The sequence below is a fragment of the Muntiacus reevesi genome, chromosome 1 (assembly GCF_963930625.1).
Source record: "Muntiacus reevesi chromosome 1, mMunRee1.1, whole genome shotgun sequence".
NCBI lineage: Eukaryota > Metazoa > Chordata > Mammalia > Artiodactyla > Cervidae > Muntiacus > Muntiacus reevesi.
This window is the reverse complement of record NC_089249.1, coordinates 168836681-168854440: the sequence shown is the minus strand read 5'-3', so window position 1 is coordinate 168854440 and position 17760 is coordinate 168836681. Positions and strand designations below refer to the sequence as shown.

At 36.0% G+C, this 17760-nt stretch overlaps 1 protein-coding gene across 5 annotated transcripts in view; it reads left to right on the top strand.

The window, feature by feature from the left end:
* The window catches only part of ZMYM4 (zinc finger MYM-type containing 4), a 155667-nt gene that overhangs the window by 67697 nt on the left and 70210 nt on the right, over positions 1–17760 (top strand). The gene's annotated exons all lie outside the window — the stretch shown is intronic.

The window sequence follows — 17760 nt, the reverse complement described above, 5'->3', positions numbered from 1 at the left end:
TCTTTCTCTGGCTTTGGTTCTAGGGTGATAATGGCCTCATAATATTAGTTATAAAGTGTTCCTTTCTCTTATATTTGCTGAAAGAATTCATGTAAGGTGGGCATTACTTCTTCCTTAAGTATTTAATTTACTAGTGATGTCATCTAGTCTTGATGTTGTTCATATTTTCTATTTCTTTTGTGTAATTTACACCTTTCAAGGCATTTTCTCATAAGTCAGTACAGTCTGGTAGAACTTTGTCTGACAATTGAAATATCTATGTTGTACCACACCATTAAAGTATAGTAGCCAGTGTGTGTGGCGGAGGAATACTTGAAATGTGATAAGTGCAGAACTGAAGTTCTAATTTTATTTAAGCATGTAGCTGGTGACTTACTGTACTGAATATTGTAGATCTAAGTTGTGAATTCATTTCTATAGGATTATTAATAATTTTTAAATGTATTGTCATATACTAAGAATAATAGTTTTAGTTTATGTTCATAGTTTAAAAACTTTTTTCTACATAGTTGTTTATAGGGAATTCCCTGGTGGTCCACTAGTTATTAGGACTCTGAACTTCCACTGCAGGGAACCTGGATTTGATCCCTGGTTGGGGAACTAATGTCCTGCAAGCTGTGTACTGTGGTAAAGAGCACAGACACACACACAATTGGGAGATATAAGATTGTTTATAACATTATCTTGTTTTTACTCTCTAATGAAACCTTTAGTGCTGTCTCTTTTACTCCTGAGGATTGGTAATTTGTGTCTTCTCTCCCTATCCTTTCCTCCTCTTTGTATTTTTTATTAAAATATTTTAAGTGTAAAGATACACATAAACTAAAATTTACCATTTTTAAAAGTTCAGTTCAGTAGTGTTCATTACATTTAGATTGCTGTGCAGCCAATCTGTTAACTTTTCATCTTGCAAAACTGAAAGTCTATACCTATTAAATTCCCTGTTTATCCTTTCAGCTGTGTCATCTACCTGTTTACTGTCTGTCTCTATGAATTTTACTATTCTGAGTACCTCATATAAGTGGAATTAGACAGTATTTGTCTTTATGGGACTGGTTTATTTCATTTTAAATGATATCCTCGAGGTTCATCTCTGTTGAAGCAGATGTCAGAATTTCCTTCCTTTTTAAGGCTGAGTAATATTCCACCATGGGCTTCCTTGGTGGCTCAGCAGTAAAGAATCTCCTGCCAGTGCAAGAGACATGGTTTTGATCCTTGGGCTCCAAAGATCCCCTGGAGAAGGAAGTGGCAACCCACTCTGGTATTCTTGACTGGGAAATCCCGTGAACAGAGGAGCATGGTGGGCTACAGTACATGGGGTTGCAAAAGAGTCAGACAGAACTTAGAGACGGAAAGCAACAACAACAGCAACATTTCATCATATGGATATACTACATTTTATCAGTTCAGTTAGTAATGGACAGATAGCTTGAATTACTTCCATCTTTAGGCCATTGTAAATAATGCTGCAGTGGACATGGTGTACAGATGTAAATATCTCTTACAGACCATGCTTTTTATTCTTTTGAGATCATGTGGTAATTCCACAACTCTTTGAGAAACTGCCGTACTGTTTTATATAGTAGCTGTACCACTTTGCATTCACACCAACAGTGTGCAAGGGTTCCAGTTTCTCCACATCCTCACCTATGTGGTTATTTTTGCTTTTTGATAGTAGTTAGCTTACTGAATGTGAGTTGATATCTCATTTCAGTTTTGATTTACATTTCCCAAATACTTAGTGATGTTGAAGATCTTTTTCATGTATTTGTTTGCCTTTTTTATTTCTCTCTGTTTATGGTTAGCTTGTCTAGAAGCTTATCATTTTTGTTCTTTTTGAAGATCTTGCTTTTGATTTTTCTTCACCGTTTATTTTCTCTTATATAGATTTTTCTTTCTATTTTTTCATTTATTTTTATTAGTTGGAGGCTAATTACTTTACAATATTGTAGTGGTTTTTGCCATACATTGACATGAATTCTTTTTATCTTCATTACTCCTTCTGTTGAGTCGGCCAAATATTCATTTACTTTTAAGTAAAATTAAAAGACATTAATATTTTCACTTTTACCAAGAACTTTATTGAACAGTATATTCAATAACCAAATAAACTTTTTGGCCTACCAAATAAACTTTTTGGCAAGCCCAATCAGTACTTTGTGCTTAATCTGTTTTTTCTTGCTTCTAAAGGTGGAATTTTAGGTAATAGATTTTAGGTGTATAAATTTGTAAGTTCCCCCTCTAAGGACTTTTTTTATTGCCCTTCTCAAGTTTTGTTGTGTGTTCATTGTGTGTTCATGAACTTTATTCAGTTCATGTGCATGCCTGCATGTTAAGTCGCTTCTGTCGTTTCTGATTCTTTGTGACCCTATGGATCTGTACCCGCCCTGGCTCCTCTGTCCATTGGCATTCTCCAGGCAAGAATACTGGCATGGGTTGCCATACCCTCCTCCAGGAAATCTTCCATACCCAGGGATCGAATCCATGTTGCTTATGTCTCCTGGATTGGCAGGTGGGTTCTTTACCACTAGCACCACCTGGGTAGCCCCTATTCAGTTGATAATATTTTCTAATTTTCCTTGTGATTTCTCCTTTGACCCGTCACTTTTTTTAAAAGAAGTTTTTTATTTCTGAATATTTGGGGTTTTTCCACATGTGCTTTTGTTATTGAGTGCATTTTGGTCAAAGTAAATATTCTGTATGAGTTCCATTCTTTGATAATTCTTCCATACAATATTTCCATCATTTGTCATGTGATCTATACTGGTGATTGTCCCATGTATATTGGAAAAGAATATGTGTTTGCCATTTATGGGTTAACACTTTTTTGGGGGGGGGTTAACACTTTATAAATGTCAATTAGGTTCAGTTGGTTGGCAGTGTCTTTTTGGGTCTTTTATATTTTTACTGATTTCCTGCTATTCAATTAATGGCAGAGAAGTGTTAAAACTATTCGGATATTACAATAAAATTATCTATTTTTGCTCCTAATTTTATTTATTTATTTATTTTATTTGGCTACATGGGATCTTCTTTGCTGCACTATGGCATGGGGGATCTTTAGTTGCTTCATGCAGGATATAGTTCTCTGACCAGAGATTGAACCTGGGCCCCCTGCATTAGAGAACAGGGAATCTTAACTACTAGATCACCAGTGAAGTCCCTATTTTTGCTTTTAATTCTCTTTGTTTCCAGTGTTCCTTCTCTAGTCTAGGTCTGGGTTTCCATCCGGTGCTTTTTCTTTAGGAAAAACTTTCTTTAACATTTCTTGTCATATAAGTCTGCTGATAACACATTCTTTCATATATAACAGTAATAATATAGTTTTAAATTTCCATCTCCTGTTTACTATTTTCATCTGTATAGTCTAATATGCAGTTAACTCATTCAGTTAAATTTTCATTTCAGATATATTTTTCAGTTTTAGAAGTTTCTTTTTTAAAAATATAGTTTCTACTTTTATTCTCATTAAGATCATGCTTTGCATTAAATCTTTCTACTTTTTCTTTTTTTTATAACTTTTTAAGTATTCTCTGCTAATTCTAATCCCATCATTTGTATTCTTTCTGGCCCCATTTCTGTTGGCTGAATTTTCTTCTGGTTATGACTCATGTCTTTCAAATGTGTTACAGTTTTTGATTGGCTGCTATATATTGTTAATGTTACATTAAGTCTTAGATTATATTTTATATTTCATTTTATATTTCCTTTAAGGAGCATTGAATTTTATTCTGACATGCAGTTTGCTTTGATTCAGCTTGATTTTTTTTTTTTTTTTTTTTGAGATTTGCTTTTAAAGCTTGTTAGGGCAGCTCTAGGGTTGGGTTTAGAGTTGTTTAGTCCTACTTTTAATGTGTGACTTTTCGAGGTCTCCATTGATTCTCCTAGTTGTTTGACGAAGTTTCTTTGTTTTTTTAAAAATAGGCTCTAATTTTTAGAGCAGTTTTTTAGGTTTACAGCAAAATTGAACAGAATGTACCGAGTTCTCATATGTTGCATTCTCTCACAGAACCATAACCTTCCCCACCTTCTCATGTGTGGCTTACTGTTCAGTCAAAGAATTTTTAGGGCTCTTTGAGTGTATATTCTTCTTTTTGGTGGTGTGTCCTCCAAATACTAGCTGCTTTAGTTTTCTCAGTCTCTTGTCTCCCCAGTTTATTGAAACTGGTGTGTGTCTACTTGAGTTTTCCCTCTGTATACTGGAACTTGCTAAATGTTCCCAGGCAGAAAGTGTAGGCTAGTCACCTCATTAGTTCATTTTGTCAGAGATTACAGTCTTGTGATTATTATATTTGTTTTACATATTTTGTCAAGTTTTTTATTCACAGCAGAAGGGTTATTCTGGTACCAGTACTCTGCTAGAGCTGCAAGTAGTTTTGTGATAGTGTATTTATTATACCTAGTGCCTAATTTGCAGTTGCTTTGTTCTGAATCATTTTGGCTGTAACTCAGAGATAGTTCTGCAGATAATTGCCCTGAGGGCTTTTCTAAGCCTATTTAGTGCTGTATGTTTTCCTAGCATGATGCAAATTATACTGTATAAACTACACTCAGCAATATTCCTATAGTTAGGGGTCAGGAAACCTTTTTTTATAAAGGGCTGAATGGTAAACATTTAAGCTTTGTAGGATGTAGTCAAAAATAGGGTCTCCCATGTATTCTTGTCTTCCTCCTCTTCTCTCCCCTCTCCCCTACTTCTTTCTTTTACTGTCTCAAAAATGTAACTATTTCTGTCACAGGGGCCATCCTTTGATCAAGAGTTTACTAGCCCCTATGCTGAAGCTGAAACTCCAATACTTTGGCCACCTCATTGACTCATTGGAAAAGACCCTGATGCTGGGAGGGATTGGAGGCAGGAGGAGAAGGGGGCGGCAGAGGATGAGATGGCTGGATGGCATCACCGACTCGATGGGCATGAGTTTGAATAAACTCTGGGAGTTGGTGATGGACAGGGAGGCCTGGTGTGCTGCGATTCATGGGGTCACAAAGAGTCGGACAGGACTGAGCGACTGAACTGAACTGAACTGATAAAGTTGTTCAAGTGGGATTTTTTCTTTCTTTGTTTAAATCTCTATTGACATTGTTGCAGGTAATATGAGAGAGTAGAATTGATTTTTCTGAGTTTAATGAGTTCAAGAGAGTAACAGCATGAAATGGTTTTAAGTTTACTAATGCTATTGAAGACGGAAAAGTGAAAGTTACTCTAGTTCTATAGCATTAAAACTCTTAAAAATGGCTATTTTACCATTGCATTTTTTCCCAGTTAAATAGGGTGGGATAAAAAGTAAGATTCAGGACTGGAACAGATCCTTGTTTATCTGTGTAGAAAAGGATATCAGCTAAATTTGGTGTGGCAAGAAGGGAGAGAAGATGAACATTAAAACATTGTATTTTATATATAACAACTGTATCACAGAAATTTAGAATTAGAAGGAATAACAGGAAAGTTGTAGAACTGTAGATTAGGACACATTTGGAACTGGCTCCTCATTCCTCTGTAGAATTGTGCTTCTGCAGCTATTAGTATGAATTACTTTTGCTTTTATTGTTTTGTTAAAATTTCATTGTTTTCTCCTTATAGAAGTAATATACTCTCTGAACTGTTATAGAAATATGTAAATATTTTACTCGATTAAAATGCGTGATATTCTGTTGTAGTGATATGCTTCAGTTTTAACAGACCCTGGACAGTTTTTAGGTACATGCTGAATATATCTTTTTATAGATGTCTCTGATCTTCTTGATCATTGCTTTCAGAGCACTGTAAATATCAATAACTATTCAAAAAAAGTAAAGTCTGTTGTATTTACTTTAGTTGTCTTCACAGTAAAGAACAAATACTTGTTTTATAATTGTGTTAAATCTTTTTTTAGCTCTATAAATAGTGTACAAGTGGACCGTTGAAATTGACAAAATGTAACCAATTTCTTTCAGAGGTGTTACAGGTGTTCACATTTGTCAGTCACCTTTTAGCAAGTTATAAAGGCAGATTGTTCTGGATATTCTCGCTTTTCCCCAGTGTGGGAACAAATAAAAGCAAAAATTAGTGAAAAGTTCTGTGAATCTCACTTAGGAGTTTCATCTCTCTTCGTTGAATGTATAGAATCATCAATGGCATTCTTTAATAATTCCACAGTAACAATACATATTTAAATGAAAACAAGAAAAGAGAGCAGTAATCTTGAGTCATGACTTCCTGAGAAAACTAACTCATTTTCATTAGTACTTAACATGGATTATTTTTGAACTGTCATAAATAGTTCATCTCTTGTATGGTAGATCATTCAGTGGTTCATCTTTGTTGGTTTAACATTCACAGGGATGGTTGACCAGTTAGGGTTTTGTGAAAGAAATTCAACCATCTGATAAGAGATTGGGTTTGATGAAGATTGCTTTCAGCCTCCGGGTATAGTGATTTATTATCTGAAGTTAATTATGCCTGGTTCATAAAAACTAGAGCCTATTATGTCAAGTGTGGTAGAATATTAGCATCACCTGGAGCTGTGTTAGAAATCAGATCTTTGACGGTGACTCTTGACCTGCTGAGTCTGAATCTTTAGATGTTAATTCAGGAATCCGTTTCCAAGCTCACCAAGATTCTGATATCCAGTAACTGTTGAGAATCATTGCTTTAGTTTAGTGATCCTCAAACATTAATGTGCATCAGAAGCAAAATTATCTAGGACTGCTTGTTTTTGTTTTGTTTAAAACATTTTTTAAAATTTATTTTTAATTGGAAGGTAATTACTTTACAATATGGTGATAGTTTCTGCCATACATCAACATGAATCAGCCATAGGTAAACATTTTTTTTTAATTGAGATAAAATTGACATTAACATTGTATTAGTTTTAGGTATATAACATAATGACTTGCTATATGTGTAAATTGCAAACTGATTACTGTAACAAGTTTACTTAACATCCGTTACCAATGCTTTTGGTTTTTTCTTTTTTAATTTTGATGCTGTTAGAAATCTATTTTATGTTGAGATCTACTTGTGTGTGTGTGACAGTGTTTTGTAGCGTCACTTATTGTGACTCTGCACTATGTTTTCTGTTGCAGTCTATTTTAAAAAAAATTACAGCCCTGGCTGACTAATGATTTGACACTTTCTGTTTGAAAGAAGAGTGGTTTGTTGTATTCCAGTTATTGTCCATTTCCATGAAAAGTTTCCTGTTGGTTATTGGCCTGTTAATAGCCAATGTGCTTTTTCACCTTAGGATCATAAGCTGAGATTACAATTTTTTTCTTACTGTGAGTGTGCCAGATTCCGGGAGATGGTAGGGACAGGGAGGCCTGGTGTGCTGTAGTCCATGGGGTCACGAGGAGTAGGACACAGCATAGCTACTGAACAGCAGCAAGTGTGCCCCGATGAGAATAAGGGCCTGTCGTTAAGGGAGGAAGCTGGGATGACTGTTGAAGAGCATCTAGTAGTTTCAGAAGAAGACAACTTGATTTAACTTTTGATGAATTGCTTGCTTGCAAGAGTCAGAATTTCCTGAACTTGTTTATTCTAGTGGTACTTTTTATTGTAATTAATTTTAGTTGTACCATTTTTGACAATAATGAAATTTCCTCTGAAAAGTAAAATTGTTTCTGTGAATAATTTTAATGCTTTAGGAAGACTTAACTCGGTCAAGTCAGTAAAAACGTGGAGATGCCTTTATTTTCTCATTCCATTCTAAAGAAATCAAAGTTGCGGTCTGCAAGGTTGCATTAGGGCTGTGATTTGTTCAAGGAAGAACTCAAATTAGCAAACCCATTTCCAAAGTCTTACTGATCATCATTGATAGGTCAATGTGCTTTTTTTATACATACCAAATAAAAATAAATGTTTAAGGCATGTATATTTCATTTTTAATTCCTGACTTTATTGGACTTTTAACTGGTAAACTATATTCCTGATCTTTATTGTTTAAAGGGGCTTGTATTACTTTGTTGTTGTTGTTGTTCATTTGGTAAGTCATGTCCGGCCCTTTGCAACCCATCGACTGCAGCATGCCAGGCTTCTCTGTCCCTCACTGTCTCCTGGAGTTTGCTCATTGAGTTGGTGATGCCATCTAATCATCTCCTCTTCGTTCGTCCCCTTCTCTTCCTGTGCCTCATCTTTCTCAGCATCAGGGTCTTTTCCAATGAGTTGGTTCTTCACATCAGTTGGCCACAGTATTGGAGCTTTAGCATCAGTCCTTCCAGTGAATCTTCAGGATTAATTTCCTTTAGGATTGACTGGTTTGATCTCCTTGCTTTCTAAGGACTCTCAAGAGGCTTCTCCAGCACCACAATTTGAATGCATCAGTTCTTCAGCACTGAGCCTTCTTTATGATTCAGCTCTCACGTCTGTTCATGACTACTGGAAAAACTAAAACTTTGACTATATGGACTGTTGTTGGCAAAGTGATGTCTCTGTTTTTTAATATGCTGTCTAGGTTTGTTATAGCTTTACTTGCAAGGAGCAAGCGTCTTTTAATTTTGTGGCTGCAGTGACTATGTTCAGTGATTTTGGAGCCCAAGAAAATAAAGTCTGTTGCTGCTTCCTCAGTTTCCCCATCTATTTGCCATGAAGTGATAGGACTGGATGCCATAATCTTAGTTTTTTGTATGTTGAATTTTAAGCCAGCTTTTTCACTCTCCTCTTTCATCCTCATCAAGAGGCTCTTTAGTGCCTCTTCACTTTATGCTATTAAGAGTGGTATCGTCTGCAAAGCTGAGGTTGTTGATATTTCTCCCGGCAGTCTTGATTCCAGCTTGGGCTTCATCCAGCCCTACATTTCGCGTGATATACTCTGCATATAAGTTAAATAAGCAGGGTGACAATATACAGCCTAGATGTACTGCTTTCCCAATTTTGAACCCGTCCGTTGTTCCATGTCCGGTTCTAACTGTTGCTTCTTGACCTGTATACAGGTTTTGCAGGAGGCAGGCAAGGTGATCTGGTATTTCCATCTCTTTTAAGAATTTTTAAGTTTGTTCTGATGTATACAGTCAAAGGCTTTAGCATAGTCAATGAAGCAGATTTTTTTTTGAAATTCCCTTTTTTTATGACCCTACGGATGTTGGCAGTTTGATCTCTGATTTCTTCTGCATTTTCTCAATCCAGCTTATACATTTGGAAGTTCTCAGTTCATGTGCTTTTGAAGGCTAGCTTGAAGAATTTTGAGCATTATCTTGCTAGCATGTGAAATGAACACAGTTGTACACTAGATTGAACATTCTTTGGCATTTATTGCCTTTCTTTGGGATTGGTATGAAAACTGACCTTTTCCAGTCCTATGGCCACTGCTGAGTTGTCCAAATTTGCTGGCATATTGAGTGCAGCACTTTCACAGCATCATCTTCTAGGATTTGAAGTAGCTCAGCTGGAATTCGATCACCTGCACTAGCTTTGTTCATAGTGATGCTTCCTAAGGCCCAGTTGACTTCACCCTCCAGGATGTCTGGCTGTAGGTGAGTGACTGTGCCTTCGTGGTTATCCAGGTTATTAAAACCTTTTTTGTATAGTTCTTCTGTGTGTTCTTGCCTCCTCTTCTTTTTTGTAAGTAATTAAATTTATTTATTTTTAGTTGAAGGATAATTGCTCTACAATATTGTGTTGGTTTCTGCCGGACATCAACATGATTCAGCCATAGGTTTACCTATGTACCCTTCCTCTTGAAACTCCCTCCTCATTCCACCCATCTGTTGCTACAATGCCCTAGTTTGAAGTCATACAGCAAATTCCCATTGGCTGTCTATTTTACATATGGTAATATATAGGTTTCCATGTTACTCTGTCCATCCATCCCACCCTCTCTTTCCTCCCCCTCCCACTGTGTCCATAAGTCTGTTCTCTATGTCTGTGTCTCCACTGTTGCCCTTCAGATAGGTTCATCAGTACCATCTTTCTAGATTTCATATATATGCATTAATATACAATATTTGATTTTGTCTTTCTGACTGACTTCTCTTTGTTTAATAGGCTTTAGGTTCATCCACCTCATTAGAACTGACTCAAATGTGTGTCTTTTTATGTTGCCACCTCTTAATCTCTTCTGCTCTCTTAGGTCCTTGCTGTTTCTGTGCCCATCTTGGAGATGGTTTTGTCACCACCTCCTGTACAGTGTTTCAGACCTTTATCCGTAGTTGTTCAGGTACTCGTCTACCAGATCCAATCCCTTGAATCTATTCGTCACCTCTACTGTATAATCATAAGATTGTATTTTATTGAAAACAAAAATAAATCATCTCCTAGAACTATTTCAGTGACAAAGCAAAATGCTCATTTAAAATTTTAAAAGGAACCAAGATTACCTTGCTTTTATGCTTGCTGTTATTTATTTTTGCATTCTTTGGAGTTTGTGTTTTTTCTTTTGATCCTTTGTTTCTTTATTAAGAGAGAAAAGCAATGTCAGAATTATTAGAAAACCATAACTTCTAAGGTTGAAATTACAATTGACATTATTTTATTTCTGAAAGTTATCATTTATTGAAATAAAGATATATGGAATTAATTAAGTAATATATTGGAAATGAAAGTAATAGCCCTTTCATAATGTTCATTTATGTAGATTCTTTCAATGGGTTCTTTAGTTGGTGGTTGTATCTTAAAGTGAAATGATTCTTGGGTATAGTATACAAATATCAATATGCCACTAAATCAAAAGCAAAAATGAGGACAAGGCATAAAATTCATTTGACCTCATGAAATTTATTTTCATTTTCAAGCACAAATATTGTACTTAAGTGCTTTAAATAACTTTCATTCTTTCAGAAAATCTTAACAGCCAGCTGCATTTAACCAGTAGGCTCATTTTATTTTTTCACAGAGGAAATTTATGTCCTAATCATATCCCTGTTGCACAGGTTTTCCCTCTTACTTGTTGGTTTTTCCTTTCTTTGAAAAAATATTTGTTTATTTGGCTGCACTGGGTCTTCCCAGATGGCGCAAGTGGTAAAGAACTTGCCTGCCAATGCAGGAGATGTAAGAAACTTGAGTTTGATCCCTGGTTTGGGAAGATCCCCTGGAGAAGGGCATGGCAACCCACTCCAGTAGTCATGCCTGGAGAATCCCCTGGATAGAGGAGCCTGGTGGGCTACAGCCCATAGGGTTGCAAAGAGTCGGACACGACTGAAGTGACTTAGCATGCACGGGTCTTAGTTACGGCTATCAGGATCTTCAATCTTTGTTGCATCACATAGGATCTTTAGTTGCAGCATGCGGGGATCTAGTTTCCTGACCAGGGGTCGAACCCAGGCCTCCTGCATTGCGAGCACAGAGTCTTAGCCACTGGACCACCAGGGAGGTCCCCTCCCTCTTTTTTTTTTTAAATTAATTTTTCTTATTGGAGTATAGTTTTATAGTGTTAATTTCTGTTGTACAGCGGAGTGAGTCAGTTACACAGATAGCCACTCTTTTTAGATTCTGTTCCCATTGTTATTCTCTCTCTATTGAATCATTCCTAGGAGTATGCTATAAGCTGTGATAGTCTTCATCTTAAAAAAAAAACTCCCCCCTCCAAAAAACTACCTAAAACTAAGAAAACAAAACGAGAATACAGAGTCAGAAGAACTTTTCACTCTAGATTTTAGTCCAGTTTCTGCTCATTTTCTTTAATTTAGAACAGAACTCCTCTGTAGAGTTGTTTGTACTTAAAGTTCTCTCCTCTGAATCTCTTTATAGGATCACCCCACTCCAGCTTTTGTGTATCCATTTTCCACTGATAAAACTCCTGTCAAGTAAGAAGTTTGTTTCAATTTTGCCAATATTAATTATCAGTCTTCAGCCTTTATTTTTCTGAGTTAGCTCAACAGCATTCATTAAGGTTAAGCATTCACTTCTTCCTAATTGAAATATTTTCTTTACTTTGCTTCTATAACATCACCCCCCTAATTTTCCTCCTACCTCATTGGTTGTTTCATTTTAGTCTGTTTCCCTGATTGCTTCCTTTCTACCAGATTTCTAAAAGTTGAATGAGATATCTCAGGACTCTCAGCTCTCTTCCCTCAGTAGTAAGTTCAATCACTAGCTTATCTTAACTAGTCTCATGAACTTTCAGTTCAGTTCAGTTCAGTTCAGTTCAGTTGCTCAGTCGTGTCTGACTCTTTGCGACCCCATGAATCGCAGCACGCCAGGCCTCCCTGTCCATCCCAAACTCCCAGAGTTTACCCAAACTCATGTCCTTCGAGTCAGTGATGCCATCCAGCCATCTCATCCTCTGTTGTCCCCTTCTCCTCCTGCCCCCAATCCCTCCCAGCATCAGGGTCTTTTCCAGTGAGTCAACTCTTTGCATGAGGTGGCCAAAGTATTGGAGTTTCAGCTTCAATATCGGTCCTTCCAATGAACACCCAGGACTGATCTCCTTTAGGATGGACTGGTTGGATCTCCTTGCAGTCTAAGGGACTCTCAAGAGTCTTCTCCAACACCACAGTTCAAAAGCATCAATTCTTCGACGCTCAACTTTCTTCACAGTTCAACTTTCACATCCATACATGACCACTGCAAAAACCATAGCCTTGACTAGACGGACCTTTGTTGACAAAGTAATGTCTCTGCTTTTTAATATGCTATCTAGGTTGGTCATAACTTTCCTTCCAAGGAGTAAGTGTCTTTTAATTTCATGGCTGCAATCACCATCTGCAGTGATTTTGGAGCCCAAAAAAATAAAGTCTGACACTGTGTCCACTGTTTCCCCACCTATTTCCCATGAAGTGATGGGACCAGATGCCATGATCTCAGTTTTCTGAATGTTAAGCTTTAAGCCAACTTTTTCAGTCTCCTCTTTCACTTTCATCAAGAGACTTTTTAGTTCCTCTTCACTTTCTGCCGTAAGGGTGGTGTCATCTGCATGTCTGAGGTTGTTGATATTTCTCCCGGCAATCTTGATTCCAGCTTGTGCTTCCTCCAGCCCAGCAATTCTCATGATGTACTCTGCATATAAGTTAAATAAGCAGGGTGGCAATATACAGCCTTGACGTACTCCTTTTCCTATTTGGAACCTGTCTACTGTTCCATGTCCAGTTCTTACTGTTGCTTCCTGAGCTGCATATAGGTTTCTCAAGAGGCAGGTCAGGTGGTCTGGTATTCCTATCTCTTTCAGAATTTTCCACAGTTTATTGTGATCCACACAGTCAAAATAGTACCATCATTTCATCTATGACTCCCAAATTTATATATCATTTCTTGACAAGAGTTTCTTCTTTATGTTGTTAATGTGTCCAGTTGCCTTCTTAATATCTCCGTTTGCAAGTTTAGTAAGGTTCTCAAAATTAACAGGTCCAAACCAAACTATTCATGCTACCCCCTCAGTCTGTTCCTCCCTTAGTGTTTACATCTCAAGACATGGCACCCTTTTCTGCTCTTTTCGACTCCTTTCATATACAGCTTCTCATATACCAGGAAATGCCTCTACTTTCAAATTATATCCATCTGAGTACTGTTCCTCACATCCACCATTCTCTCCTGGTCTGAGCCACCAGTTTTTCCTTGGATTACTGCAGTTGCGTCCTACGTGATGTTCTTGCTTCCCTTCTTCACTCCCTGTAACATTTAACAGCTTTAAAGTAGTCCTGCTACTTTACATCCTGTTTCTTGTAAAACATAAATCATATTATTTCCTCTTTGGGATCTTTTTTGGATGGTTTGGAAATTCCTAATATATCTGTCCTCTGACATTTTCTCTTTTATCATTTTTAAGTACCCTTCCTCACACTTATTCATTTCCAGCCATATACCATTTTTTTTCCCTCAAACATACCGATCCTGTTCAGTGTCTAAAAATTAGGTAGGAATCTTTTGTGAGAAGTTTGCTTTCAAGTGTTTCATTATCCACTTGTATCCCCAAATACAGTTTAGTGTTGCATTTTTTCTGTAGATGTAGGCTCTGAGAAACAGAACCTGTTTCTTTTATTTGGGCCTCAAGGATGAGTACAGTTCTGTTCCGCTTAATTCTGTATAATAATATAACTAACAATTTAATCTCATACACTTTTATTCAGCCTGTAGATTTATTGTGATAACTATCAAAATTGCGATTCAAATTAGATAACTTGATAACAATTGCCACCTCTGAAAAAGCTTTAAATCTTGAGTTGCATTCTCAAATGAGAATAAAGTTTGTTTTTTCAATAGACAATAGATGTGCTTCCAAACTCAAGATACAAAAGGATATGCTTTGAAAGTTAGTGTTTCTGTCTCATAGCCACCTGATTCTGGTGTCAGAGAAAATCAGTGGAAGGTATTATTTAACATGTACACAAACATACACATAAATTATGAAACATATAGAAGTGATAGCCTAATATATATATGTATATTCTTTCTCAGTTTAGGTATTTTTACTAATTGAATCTGAGAACTCTTACAAAGCTGCCTCATTCTTTTTACCAACTATATAATATTCTGTTTTAGGTATGTACTATAGTTAATTGAGCCTCATTGTTGAACAGATAGACTGTTTCCAGTCTTTGCTGTTTTTTCATGTTCTTTTTCATAGATCTTTTGGGAAATATCTATAGGATAAGTTCTTAGAAATTGAATTACTGGATCAAACATATATGTGTAAAGTCTTATAACTATTGCCTGGTTCCTTTTTTGTGTGTGTGTGATTGTGCCATCGTATACTTTGCCTGATAGGGATTATAGTAGGGATTCCTTACTACAGGGATTGGCAAACTTTTTTTTCTCTTAAGGGCCACATAGTAAATATTTTAGGCTTTACAGCTTCCATATGGTGTATGCCACACTCTTCTTTGTTTATTTTTTTGGCCTCGGGCCATAGTTTGACAGCTTTGGCCAATAGCATAGCTGCCAGGCTGTTATTAAAACCTTTTGTCTTTACCAGCCTGCTCTGTGATCATGGTATCTAACTGCATTATTAGTTTGCATTTCGTTTATGAGCAAAGTTCATCCTTAGTGTTTCCTTTCCTGATAAATGTTCATTTAGATCCTTTGCTTTTATAAATGTATTTGGCTTTGGTATCTTTATCCGTTAGGGAAAGGACCTGTTGTGATGTAAAGTGCAGTAAAATGTTTTTGACAGCTTTGTCTTTGATCTTTTGGTTTGCCTTATGTTTCCTTCTCATTAGGAATTTTTTATAGTCACATTTGGTCTTTTATTCTTTAATTCAGTCAGTCTTTTATTCTAGGTTTTGTGTTATTCTTAGAAAGCCTTTCCCCTAAAAAATAATTCTTCCATGGTTTTTTTTTAATATTGGTGTTTTATTTTTTTATGTCTAAAAGTTAAATACATCTGGAAATTATTTTGGTGTGAGTTAAAGATCCAGTTCTTTTCAGGTGGTTCCCCTTTCCTCCCAATATCATATCCTGAATTTAAACATAAAGATTTTGGAAGTCTCTTGCAATATTTCTTTTTAGTTGATTTCTTATATACTGTAGTACTCAAGATTAAAATGTTGATCACAAGAATGCATATTCTTTCATTCATTAAACAGTTACTGAGCATATACTATGTGGTCAGGTAGTAAGGATAAACTGTTCTGTAGAGAAGGCTCTAACCTTGACCTTTGTTTGCCTTATGATCTGGTAAATTTATCTCACTATGTGTGTGTTTTAACACCCTGCTTCTTTATATTTTCTCCCTATTCTTCTGTTATTAGGAAAATTTTCAAATAAAACAGTCTAAGCAATAAGAATAGTATAGTGAATATCTGTGATATTGTACATGCTTTCTCTTCCCTCTGTGCTTTTCTCTGTGGTATACTATGTGAAAGTAAGTTATGGAAATTCCTATGATTTTACCATCTTTATTTAAAATTAATTAGTTATGTGAAAATGGTGATTTTCTAATTTTATTATTTTCTCTATTTGTCTGTTTCTCTAGTTCTCTGAGGAGAGGGATTCATAGCTGTCATTTTCATCATCATATCCCTCAAACCTAGCATAGTAGTTACCATGAAGCAATTTCCTAATAAGTAGGTGCTGAATGAATGAATGAGTACTTTTAGGCCAAGGGATATTTTTGAAGGATTTCAAGTGCAGGTATAATGTGGAATGATTAATGGTTTCAAAAGATAATTCTGATGTCTTTATGAAGGGGGCAACTTGAAGAAAGCTTTCATTTGGACCCTATATTAGTTAGGACTTGATTAGATGTAATCCAACTCAAATCAGTTTGAACAAAAAGAGAAATTTATCCTGGATCATGGAACTCAGAGAATGATTTGAAGATCCAGCCACATGAAATAAAAGCAAAGCTGTTGGTGCCACTAATATTTTTAGCTTTTGCTTTGCTCTGTGTTTTCACCAGTTCCAGTTTGTTTGCTCATGGACCAATTAAATATGGTTTGAAGGCAGAATTTGTAAGAATGTGGTTGCCTGCTAGATATCCTGTGGATTGAGTTAGTGCACTGTCAGTAGGAAGAGATGTGAAGTGTTGGAATGGTACCAATGGAGGAGATGGATTTGAAAGCGATATTAATACAGTTAACAGAATTTGTCCAAGAGGAAGGAGAATTGTAGTGACTCTGTTTTTTTTGTCTTGATCAGCCTGCTGATTTGGCAATGCTATTAATTAAGTGACAGAAATAAAGTACAAGAAAGTACGCTTGAAATGGGAGCATGATGAATTTTATTTTAGAGGTGTTAAGTTGAAGGTTCTTAGGGGTCCTATAGAAGCTACTTGAATGTAGACATCTGAAGTTTGGAGGAAAGTTCTAAGCTAAAACATTTGGGAAGTCATCAGCAAAAGTCAAGTCTATGATGGTAAATAAAATGGTCTGAGTATATAAAATGAGATGAGAATTGGACTATTGAGTACATAAAATAGGAAGAGGAGAATGGGATAAATTAATAGAATAGTAAGGAAAGTAGGATATAGTGCATGTCAAAGAAACCAAAGTATTTTATCTGGGAGGGATATGACACATAAAGGTTGAAAAAATAATTGAATTTGGCCATGAGGAAATCATTGATGATCTTAATGAGAGAGGTTCCAGTGTGAAATTGGGAACCAGACTACAATAAGGGCAAAGGATTAATGACTGGGAGATGAAGTAGAAACAAACCAATGTAAACTTTTTCCCTAGAAGTTTGTGAAAGAAAGGTGAATTAGGGCAGGAAAAAGAAATACAGGACTAAGTATTCTTGTTTGTTTTATTTTGTAATGGGAGAGACTTGAGCATGTACTTCAAATAGTAAACAGTTTTTAATATTTACTCTGGCTTGGATAAATTTTATTTTTATGTTTTAATATTCACCACTGTAAAGAGTAACTGCTGTAAGTGTTTATTAAGGGTTAGTGTAGAGAGATTAGGAATCTGAGATCAGAGAACTGGGTTCTAATCTCAGCTCCCCAGAATAGTCTCTATGATAACTATGATTATCACTTTCATATTCCTTTCTCTGTGTCAATCTCTGTGTTAGTAGGTCCTTTATACATACTATCATTAAACCTCACCACAAATTAATCTCCAAGGTGAGTATTATACTGTTCTGTAGATAAGGAAGCCTTAGAGTTTATTCTCAGGATCACATAGATTTTCAGTAATTATGCTATGATTCCAACACACATATGTCTCATTCTGAAGTTGGTACTCTTTCTTTCTATATTGCATTGACTTTCTTTCTAACTTAAAATAGTTTCTCAAGTTTTATGTCCCTGTTTCCTTATCTGTCAGATAGGGATATCTTATCTGTCACACCTATTGAATACTGCAGTATTATTATCTATATTTTGTTTGAAAAGAGAAAAATAAATATCATTTGTTAAATGCCAGACAGACCTTATAAATATGGTCATCTTTAGCACTATCGTTTGTCTAAAC